This window comes from Cygnus olor, chromosome 1 (genome assembly GCF_009769625.2).
Source record: "Cygnus olor isolate bCygOlo1 chromosome 1, bCygOlo1.pri.v2, whole genome shotgun sequence".
NCBI classification, from domain to species: domain Eukaryota; kingdom Metazoa; phylum Chordata; class Aves; order Anseriformes; family Anatidae; genus Cygnus; species Cygnus olor.
This window is the reverse complement of record NC_049169.1, coordinates 83260045-83272228: the sequence shown is the minus strand read 5'-3', so window position 1 is coordinate 83272228 and position 12184 is coordinate 83260045.

Genomic DNA, 12184 nt, shown 5'->3' with positions numbered 1-12184 from the left:
CCTGCTCTCCATGGTGCTGAAAAAGGGTCACATACCAGGGAATAATTTATAGGTAACCATAGAACCAAGTATCACAGAACTGCAGTAAATTTTGGAATTCAGAGATGGTAGTAGCTACTATAGATACTCTGACTGTGATACATTGCAGCACAGGCATCTGGTTTGAAACAGTTATTGGTGGGGTACAAACTAATTCCCTCTCAGAAACTCACCATTTTGTGTCGCTTTACCATAAATTGCTCATGACCCAAAGGGACATTTTGTTCTTCTAGGTTTTGCAATGTCTATTGCCTACTAAGTTAGAATTTCAATTAGTATGAGATGCCATCTACTGCAAGGGAAAACACTGCATAAAACATTTAGTTGCAATCAAAGAGTGAAGGGTTTTATTAAAATAACTGCTTCTGCTGCTTATTACCTAAGAATAAAACTAGATTCCTGGGAAAAAAAAAAAAAAAAAAAAAAAAGACACTGAAGTAAAGGTTTGGCCAAAAACTCCATGGATCTGTTTTTATGTGAAACTGAAGATGTCGGTTTATTTCCATGTGTCTTATTTTTCTGTCTGTAAAATGGATATTTGTTAACATACCTAATAAATTCAGACTTGATCCTTTCCAATAGATGTAAAATCTAATTCAGTGTATTTTTATTATTTGCTTTATGATTACCAGTATGGTAAATCAATCATTGTTTCTAGTGCTCTTCAGTTCAAATCCAATGCAAATAAATTGAATGAAGTTTCCCAAGTTGCACATATCACTCGTCCTTTAAGAAATGATGTGTTGTGATAAATTATTTAATGAAGACCAGAAAATATAGATAGTTTGCAAATCCTATTTAGAATTCTGTCTTTAGATAATCACCTTTTATTAAAATGCCAATGGAAACACATCAGGGTAGGGTGAAAATTGTTCTTTAGGAACTTAATAGCAGTAAAACACCAATTTAATCATTTTCATTTACAACAATATATCTTAAATTATGGGCCTCTGATAAAAACACAGCTTAAGCAAAACCTCCAGAATACTTTGTCTTGCCATGTAGCATGGTACATAAAATTAATAACAGTGACATTACAAGGTAGAAAATCACCTCTTTAAAATATGAAATAACTCCAAGCTGTTGTACAAGGTAATGAAACTAGACCGTTTAGGAGAATGGCAATATGAATATCCCTTACAAATTATCACAGTTAGAGCTATTCTTCAGAGTACAAAGATTTCCGTCGACATCTGTAGCCCCAAAATTTAATTAAATTTATCTTGAAAGAGGTGAGGTAAGTCTGCATTATATATATGCTTTATAGATTTGCTTATTAAATGTCCACTTTTTTATAATGAAAGATAAGCTTACATATGGTTATAAACTGCAAATTAAATATGTACCAAATCAGATAATATAAAATTGTAAATCAGGTGGTCTTGAGGACGTTAGGTATTTCTCTTTGAAATGTAACCTACCTATATTGTTGAGGTTTGGAAATTATATCCATTTTGAGAGCAATGGTTTTCTATCTTTTTTTTTTTTTGATTATGAAACAGCTCACCTGGCATTCATAACTTGTTACTTTGTGTATGGAGACTGAAACATTTAAAGTATCATGAAGGAACTAAAAAAAAAAAAAAAAAAAAAAAAACAGCAAAAAACAGTAGTTTAAATAGAGGATTGAAAGGCATCTGGAGAGGGAAAAAAAGGGTACATCTGTTAGGGAAAAAAAAAAAAAAAAAGAGAATTACAGTAGAGGAGCTTTCTGGTCTCTGACCATTGCAAATTTTCCTATGCACTCAAATAAATCACTGAGAAAGGAAGAAAGAAAAACTACAACCAAAGAAAAATCCCCATTATATCACATGCACATCTTTGCTTTTTTCCTTTTTCAAAGTAGGCTTAGAAAGAACAAAGGGCTTAGAACTGTTCAATGATATTATGCCAGGGAAGTACTGTACTTGGGGTTCCATTTTGCCACCTCAAAGAGGATTTAATTCAGCTGTCAGAGAGTGCTTTTAGTCTGTGGACAGAGTACAAACAAGGAGAATTCTGTTTGTTCTTTAAAAATAGTCCAAAACATTTCAGTCTTTGTGAAAAATTCTCGAAGTTTAAATAGGAAATAAATTCAAAGTCAAATTCCCTGTTAAGTTAACCATGATGCTTGTTTCTTATTCCTCAGAGAACAGTATATCACTGTTCTACTGAGGCTAAAAATAAGCTTAATGTAAAAATGAGAGCTCACTCTAGAGAAGGTTTGTGATTTTACCTGAAAGTCGAACAGGTCTTAAAGTTATACAAGGTCACTTATTCTAATTTACCTTTTTTTTTTTTTACTAGTGCAATTATTTTTTTGATCTAGTGTATGCTGAATTTGTCTACTTGGGCTGTGAAAAGTAAGGTAGATAGCTAGAATATGAATTTAATTGACCTGAGAAAGCTTGCTTCTTTTTTAAAATAGTGAGGTCACTACCTAAAATTAACACTGATATTATTATTAACTGGGTATTTTTTGTCTCTTAATTAATACAGAGGCATGAGATGCACTTGGTACATGCAGTAGGACTGCTGGATTTATAAAATGGCAATTTCTTTTTAAAATCTCATTACTTCTACCTTTAGCAAGTCAGGAACTGTTTATTTTAGTCCATAAATACATTTTTTACTCTCATTGAATATTCCGTGGCAAAGCATTTAGGGTGAACTGCTGGCATGCAGTTCAGAACCTGCTAAGAAACCAGCAGTTAGCAAGCAGTGCTTTGGGATCTTGTCTTTCCGAGCCTCATCTGTCACAAGGATCTGCCCTGGCAAGATCTGAAAGTATAGATCTGAATTGTAAAAGTGTGTTGTCATTTAAGAGGAACATGACTTTTATTACATTCCTTCCCTCAACACCCTATTTTTTGGCTTATGTCTGTGAAACTGTTAGTTTTTTGATGTGACAACACAGAGCCAAATAGTATTAAGACAATCGTTTCCATGAGCCTTTTCTCTTTGATAATTTGAAGAAAGATATTTTTTAAAAATAATATCATGGTGGCCAATAACTTTTGCTTTATTTTTTTAATCTCCATCTTGGAAATGGTCAGGGAAGAAGAATTTGTTGTATGATCCTGCTACGTATTATTATTATCATTAGAGCTACGTGGTTACTGTGTAGTTACTGATTTTTAAAGACTAGATTTTAGTCTGTCTTTCCTTTCTCTGTGTGTCAAAGTTCACTAGAAGTCATTTCAAGGGAAAAAATATTTGGGGAGCTTCTATTTTTATATTAGAAAATATTTCACTATGGTGGAAAATCATTAAAGAGCTTGGACAGTCAGTTTGGCTTACAGCACTTCACCATGAGAGATGAAAAATTCAACTGAGATCTCACTGTGAAAATGGCTGTTGGAATAAACAGACTTTCATCTGTAAACTTGAAAATGAAATCTGTAGACTTGAGGTTAGTGAAATACAAACAAGGGTTTTCTATGACGTTATGCATGTTTTTATTGTTGTTATCAGCAATGACACTGTATTAGGCTAAGTTCACTTTTAAGAACATGCTTTCAGTTGAGGTAAAGTCTGAGCAATGACTAACTTGCCACATTACCAAGAATGACTACCAAGCAAGGAAGAGTCATAGAAAACTGTTACACCGCCAGTTTTACGTGGTTTGGGGGACATTAAATATTTTCTGTATTTCTTCTGATTCTTTGTATTTCTTCTGTCTCTTTGTATTTTTTGGAATGTGCTTCAATTGAAAAGTTGTCACACAAAACACAGACCTCCTCACTCCTATATAGGAGCTAGAAGCAGGCACTGAGACCATCAGTGGTGACAAGGTGGGTGCCTATGCGGTAAGCAACAGTGCGTTTATATCTTGGACTCAGCTGAATGAACATGCTAAACGACATTCTTCACTGCTGTAAATGCAATGCAGTTCCCACTGATGCTGAAGGAAACCACACCACCTGGGGACCCAAGGTCAGAATTATCTGAAATCCTCTAGGGCACAAAATTAGGATGTGACCCAGCTCTTCCGTTATAATATGAGAATAATTCAGGAAGTTCTCACTGTGAAACGTTGGACTTGGAAATCTTAACATTCTTTTTATTGTGCTTGTGTGCAAGTTTGAAAAATGACCACTTTTTATTTTAGGGGAAAAGCGTTGCTGGGGGTGGAGTATGCATTATATCAAGTCCAGCTCTAATCCTAGGCTTGAAATAATATTGGGGTAAGATTTGTATGTAATTATATTCAAAGTTAATACACTATTCCATCAAGTTTACTCTGGCTTAGCTGAGAAATCTAGGCCTCAGTCTACTAATGCTGATGTAAACTAGAATAGCTCCACTGATTTACACCTAATAAGAGCCTGGTTCTGTATCTCATTGTTGACTTTGCTGAGGTTTCTTTCCCCCTCCCAAAAGACAAAATTCTTGTTTGTTTGGAGGGTTTTCTTTAACCTCTTAGCTGAGTGATACATTTCTGTTCATCAGCCACCTGCATCCCCTCAATGCATTCTGAGGCAAAAATCAAGGAATACGAAAGTCCAATTTTAAATTCAATCAGTTTCCAAGTTGTTTGATGCAATGGTTTCCATTTCAGCAGCTGCTTCTGTCTACTTCACCCACACGAAGGAACCAGCTTCCTCTGGAGATCTGAAAATGTACATTTGGCAGCTAAAATTCAATTTAAGCCTGGCCAGGTACAAGCTTATTGGCACTGGTCCCAGGTCTTACGATTGACTTTTAACCCCCTCAGAGCTTTCCTTGTGTGCCTAATAGAGCTGTGTACAGTGTGACACCTTCAGTGAAGTCCAGCTGCTGCTCTGTGCAAATATTTGGAGCTCATAAACCGCCAGCTTTGCATTTGAGTGGCATTTATAATGCCACTGTAACGTAATTAGTTATCCTCACAAAAAAATAATAAGTGATATACACTGTTTAAACAACTATCAACTGCTTTCTGAAAGCCACACTGGGGAATAGTGCTCACTTTCTTCTTTTGTTCATAGGTTTCATGATTCCTAACTTTCAACTTTTCCAAGTTTAAAATCCTTTCCTTACTTTACAAATGACTTGCAGTACTTCCACTCACTCTGGTAATTGCTTACATAGCTGAGCAGTCAAAATGATTCATGGGAATGAGAGGTTAAGCAGTTTGTCCCTTAGCAGAGGAAGAGAGTGGAGGGATTCCTTCTGCTTTTAGAGTTTGCTGTTCTAACAGGTAATGAGTTCTTCTGATATTTGTGGTCACCTGAAGTAATGAAAAAAAATTCCTCTGCCACAAGGTCCTTCCTCATGTTAGGGCTCAGCTTGATTTTTTTTTCATGCCATTCAGCAAAGGAAACAGCAAATCAAATTGGATTATGAGCAAAAAATTACCTTCAAAAATTCAAACTGAAAACACCACCGTGCAAACAGAGTTTTTCTATCTTTATTCCCTTCTCCTCCATCCTGTGCAGAAGATTCCAAAATAACCATATTATTGTAGTTCTGGGTGCTACAAAGCAAGCAGCCATCAGCTAAAAGCATATGTTAACTTGATTGGTAAGCAAAGGGGTTGGTCTGTGCATCAACTGTGACAGTAACCTTCTAGATTAAAGGGAAAAAAATTGACATACTGGAAATCTTTAATGCTAACACATGGCATTTGGTTCACAGTGGGCTGTCAGCTAGCCACAGGTAACGGGAGCAATTTAAGCTCACAAAGGCATTTAAGCCGCCCAAACCTATCTCTGTCTGGAAAGCCACTCCCTTCAGCCACCAGTATTCTGCAGGGCCAAGCAAGAGGGGAGCCAAGGAGCAAGAGCAGGCAGCCACCAGTACATGTGCATCAGGCCCCCCCCTGCTCTCAGCCCTGGCCCACAGCCTGGGAGCTGGCAGCCTTGAAGGTCTGCTGTCCTCGGTGGTGCTCCAGGCCCCTGCCTCCTTGCAGTCCACAGCACGGCCCTGTTACCCTGGCCATATGGGGCATTTCGCCAGCTGGGCCAAGAGGAGGAATTTGTAGTACCCCAGTCCTGGATCACTCCCCTTTCAAGAAGGTGGTGGGCACAAATGTGCAAAGCAAGAGTATCAAGGAATAATTGAAATGAAAGATGTTTTCTGGATCATTTTTCACTGTGGAAATGACGCCAAAGACTGAGGCCTTGGTTTTAGGACCCAGCATGGCTGAGTCACTTCAGATAAAGCACAAGGATCCAGAGTTTGTAGCATAGCTCGCTTTAGCCATGGTTTTACCTGAAGTACCAACAGAAACCAATCATATTTCTTCTTTACCATAACAACAACAAAACTTTATAAATTCTGAAACCTTTGTAATAAATTCTGGCTAGCAGCGACAAAAGAAGTGCGAGAGCCTCTCCAGGGTAGTTTAGTACAACTGGTATCAGCTGGAGAGAGCTAAATCTAATTCTCCGGCTATCTCTGACTCATTTTAAATGGGGTTGAGAGAGTTCAGGTGAGTGTTAGAGTGGATCTGAACTTGCTGGCGCTTATTTGGACCAAACATCCACATTTCCTGAAGTTTAAAGAGCTTTTCTGACAGAAGTAAATGGGAGCAGCAACAGTGGCTTGTTTGTTTTTAATGAGGGTACTTGCAAAGGAATTGAGATCAATTAGTTACACAATTAAGCTATTGAGAAGTGGGGAGATGTGCTTTATTGTTAGAGGAGCTGCGGTGTAGCTGAGGCAAAACTCAAGGATCTAGCAAGACTGTGTGCCGAGGAGTAGTTAAACTTCTGTTAAAGAAAACAGGAAAAGGGAAGATGGAGATAGGACCTAAGTAAGTATTAACTTTGTTTAAACAACCACACATCTCTCATATTGCTCGAGGTTAATTTCACATTGCTCAAGATTTAGCAAACTTCTTTGTGCAGTGCAACACCATAATGTTTCCATTCGTTCATCCTGGGATACAGAAAGCTATACTAGTATGTTAGGAGAAAAGTATTTCTGAAGTTTTGTCTTGGGTTTTTCCAGGTCATAAACATTTGCAAACAAACTTCATTAAGTGGCAATGGCCAGACAAGGTTGTGACTGGTAAATAATAATAATAATAGATTGAATTGAGTTGATTTGCTGAAGTTGTCATTTCAGGTAATTGAGATATGGCATCTTGAATAGTGGGCCATATCTGCTGTGTCCATTTGGAAATGGGATGCTGTTTGTAACATGTTTGCTTTCAGATAATGTGTGTAATTGTCTATGAAGTGCAGCTAGATAATTCTTGAGAGCAAATCCTTTTGTACTTTCATTCAAGTAAGTACTGTAATAAGCTTTAAAGATTGTTTTCTTCAACCATTCATCAATATTTTACTTTATGCAATGAAGTCAAAACTGGTCCTGTAATTTCTGTAGTTATTAAAAGAGATAGTTTTCCCAGCTTAAACCGTATCATAAAAGTGTTAAATGGTGTATTGATGTAGATGGAAAGACATTTATGCACATAAGTTCTGTTTTGAATAATGTAGAAGAGTATAAGTAGACATCCTAGTGTTTGTTTGTCAAGCCTAGTCCTAGACTTCAGGAGACTAAAAGGAGAAAGGAGAAATTGCCTAACCAAAAGAATTATGTATGAAGGAAAGTACAAAGGCTTTGAAACTATATGGTCCTCATCTATTAGTGGAATGGGCTGTTAGATAGGAGATACTTAGTAGTTTTAGTAATAGGTTGTCTTACTGATATGATTTCGCCAGAAAATAATGAAAAGACTTTGATCTCTTTTGCCTAGTGATACAGGCTATGGGAATAAACGGAGCTAAATTTGTATGTTGAGAATGGGGAATAAAGTGTGTTATTTCAGACAGAAATTAATCTAGGTTTTCTGGTTTGGAAATATTAAAGGAGATATTGCATGTTCTAGGTAGCAACTTCATTGAAGTCTGATGCACAAGTGTGTTTCATGGGATGGCTGAAAAGATAGGAAGGTGACTTCATAGATTAGCACCTTTACCTGCCAGTATTTGTGTAACAGTCATCTCCAAAGACTCTGGCTCAAGACAAAAACGTGCACGGAGAAGTAGGTAAAGTATCCTTCCCAAGACAGCCTAGCAGGGGCAAAGGTTTGGACCAGTGTTTTTCAGTTTTTGGTGACCCATCTGCTGGACCTCGGTTCCGCTTTTTATAATGGTAAGTTTTAGTGAAATTGTATTGTTCTGCATAGTCAGTGTATGTGTTCCTGTTCAAAAGAGAAGATGGAAATAAGTGGTATACCACATGTTATGCAGAGACCTTTTCTGGCAATTTTCTGCTCAGAAAAGAATCACCAAGTGCTTTCGTTCCAGCAATTTCTGGTAGTGTCTATAATTTCATTGCTCACAGGTTCTTAACTCTGGCACTGTATAGTAGAGCATAGTGAAATTTATTTAGAAAAGTGGCTCCAGTTTCCCTGTGATTATCATTGTCTTCAAAAGTGAAGACTTCAATTTGTTTTAGAACATCAAATGTAAATATTGTACTGTTGAACTCAACTCACTGTGATTAAAGAGATTACTATCACCGGATGGAGTAGTCATCTCCTTTAAACTTTGAGTTTCACCAAAAATAATGAGAAGCCCTTGATCTCTTTTGCCCAGTGATACAGCCTACGGGAATAAACAGAACTAACTTTGTATGTTGAGAATGGGGAATAAAGAGTGTTATTTCAGACTGAAATTAATCTAGGGCTTGTGGTTGGATAGCTTTTAAAATTTGGACACAGCTAATTGCAACACTGCCTGTAAATTCACTAAATATCACCTGGTATCAGTCCTACCCCCCCCCCAAGATGTTATGTCTGACAGTTTGCTTGAATTGCCTATGGAGCGACAAAACAGAAATATAAAGTGCAAGAAAATACAAAAGCTGTAACACAGGCTATCACAGGCAGTGTCTTTCATGTCACCTGAAGGTTTTTAATTGTGCAAAATGTTACTCGAAATAACATTTTTGCTACACTGTATTTCCAGAGAAAGTTTGTTTTTTACTCATTTCCCTTTCTAATGAAGTATGTTGGCTTGCAGTTTTCCTTTGTTGACCATTTCTGTGGGGTATCCTGCCTCAGTGACTCCTGTGTAAGGTCGCCAACCAGTACGTGCCCCTTCAAAAGATTGCCTGCATGAATAGCTGAGGAAACTATCTGTAGAGATCCACCACATTATCACTGTTTTAAATATTCTTTTGTAAATAACCTTATGGGCCCCAGAAGAAGGAAGAAAAGCATGCTCAATTACCTTCCAGAGTGCATTTTCACTAAATGCCAGGGTGAAGGAAATGATGGTCAAGAACAGACAAGCTGCTTTTATTATGAACCCGTCTCTGTAGAATTTAATGTGATTTTCAGCAGGTTAAGCATTTCTGCTTGCATTCTTTTTTTCAGTACTTAAATTTCTGTGCAGCACATCTTCTTTACATATTTTGCCTTCTCTTCCTAACAGTGACACAAACTACACTTTGGGGTTTTGGACTTTTGTGTATTTTTCATTTTTCTGCCAAAATGTTCTGTTCTGACAGTTCTGGTACACAGTGATTCACAAAGTTTTCTTATCCAATTCTCAGGTATCCACAGAAATAACACATTTAGTCTTCTCCATCATTCTTTGCTCGGTCCCACTGAAGCTGCTGTCACTGCAACATTTTACTTTCTTCTATCAAGGCAGGCAAGAAACTTCCAGTGGAGCGAATGCAAACGCTAAGGCAGCTGCATGGGTCAGTAGGCAGATGGAGGGGGAGAGGGTTTGGGAAAGCTAAACAGTTTGCATTCTCTTCTAAAAGACAGCAAACCACAGGGCAGGGATCTGCAATCTGATGATTTGACAGTGCAGTGCCCTTTAGTTGTTTGGCTGGATTTACAAGTTCTGTTTAGCTGACAGATATTTTGGCTAATACCCTTCTCTACTTGTTTTTCTTTCAACTATCAGAAATTCTGTTTAAAAATTTAAGCAACACTTGTTGTACAGCAAAATAAACAGATTTCTCTTACAGATAGGAACCGCTCTCTGATTTTTTTCTGTAAATACCCCAATGAATACAAAATATCGACCTAACTAAATACAGTTTTGTGAGAGTGCCAGTAAACAATCTGGGAATTAAATCGGAGGTTGTAGCTTTATTTTGTAGGAAAACTGCTCTTCCAAGCTTACAGCACAGAGCCCAATATCTCCTCTTCCTTTTTTTTCCTTTTTTTTTTTTTTCTTGGTTAGTCATTCTCCTGACTAAAAATCAAATCATCAGCTTTTAAAGAAGCCAAATGTAATAAAGCCATAGCTAAACAAGAAAAGTGTGGAAATAAAAAGGAATTTGAAATAAGTGCAAATTCAGTGATTCAATATTTTTGAGCTTCTTTGCTAATTTGATTTTAAACATGCTGCTTCTAAAAGCTACTTGAGAGTTAACAGATGACTGTTTTAAATGTGCAGAATGAATGGTCCTGGAGCAGAGATGGACAGTCGTTTGTAACGTTAATGACTGTAATCAAGGGAAAGAAAAAATTCCTGCTAGGGTTACAGGTTGGTGGTAATGGTCTCTGAATTATACTTCAAAATCGTGTGCAAAACTCGTTCTGTTTCACTGGCCTAAGGTCTCCACTGGAAGCTTTTGAGAATGGACTAGCAGTAGCGTGTGTATCGCTGGAAGTGGCCACAGCTGAAGCACTAAAAGGCCAGGCGGATTATTTTTTTCATTTTTTCCCTCTGTTTCTGGTGGATAGCTCAGATATCCAAAGCTATCTGTGGAAGTATGACTGTGAATATCTGAAGCTTAAGAGCAGGAAGGGGTTAAGATGAGCTACAGATAGATGAGATGAAAACAAGTAAAGAACACATCAGACTATCTGCCAGGAAGAAAACAGAGGGGCAATTTGGGGTGTGATGACTGCTCTACCTTCACAGATGATCACCATCAGGTTTCCCCAGGTATGCCTGCTTTAGCATGTGAGTGAGGTTTTGCAGTTCATCTCTTGCTGTTCTTCCTTACTGTGTATTGCTTTCCGTGATGGAGCAGTCTCATTGCACCTGAAGGAGATTACTTTGGGGATAAACTAAGCCAGAAAACATGCTCCAGGAATATGTCTATTTGCTCCAACCAGTAATGGGCACTAGTCTTCAAGCTAAAGCTAGTCTGAAGTAAAACTCCCCCAAGTATGTTATGAATGTATTTCAGGTCTTTAACATCAACATTTTTGCTCAACAGGCCCTTTCCTATTTGGCCAGATGTTGCCATTGAGCATTGAACTGTATTTCAAGCAGAGGAAGGACAGGGTGACTGAGTGCTTCTTATGCCCAATTTCTGCGATTATATGAAGCGTTCTCTGAATTCACATAAAGCTTAGTGCAATAGAGAGACTTAAAGGATACAGGCTTTTGACAGGAGTTACTCAGGCTGAAGGCATTCTCCAGAGAGAGAGTCTGAGAAGGTTTGATTGCTAAAACTTTCTAAGGATCCTTGTTTTTTCTCTGCTGCTGAATTTGAATAGTCCTTAAGATGTTGACCAAAATGCTGATGAAATGTGCTAAATATTCACAGCATAAAAAACTGCTTTTACTAGACCTATCCGGCTTTTATAATCCCAGATTCTCAGCAGTGCAAATGTGCACAACAAGTCTCTAATAATTAATGCCTGAAATCCCCCCAAACCATGCTGCTGTCCTGGGAACCCCAGAGCAGCTTGCACGGGCACTTGTGGAAACTCAGCCCAGTCCTCCAGTGTGCAAGGGGAAGAGGATGGGAGCAGAATGACTGGCACTGGGAGCTGCTGGGATCGCTCAGCTTCAGGACCTCTGATGACAGTGTTTGAACAATAGTGACTGATCACCTTCCAGAGCAGCAGCTGTGGATGCTGTACTTTCATAAACAGACCTCAGGTTTTTGTTTGTGTGTGTGTACTGCACTGGGAAGGTACTCCACTGGTAAATAAATGAGCTAATAAGCCAGGGTCAGTCCGTATGAGGACACATTTTGATATGTTTCATAGGAAACACAGCAGTGTGAGTGAGCAAGGCTGAAGTACAGCTGTAAAAAGTAAAAATGTGTGTGTGTGCATGTATGTGTCTAAATTTCAATCACAAGAGAATGCCGCTGGCATCTGGTAGTCATTTGGGTTCCTGGACCAGAAGAGATTTAGCAGACCTAGTAAACATGAGTAGTGAAGCATGGTGTACGTGCTGATGCCCATAACACAAAATAAATTTAATCCTTTGCATTTTTATAATATGTTCTTTACCAGTCATAAAGG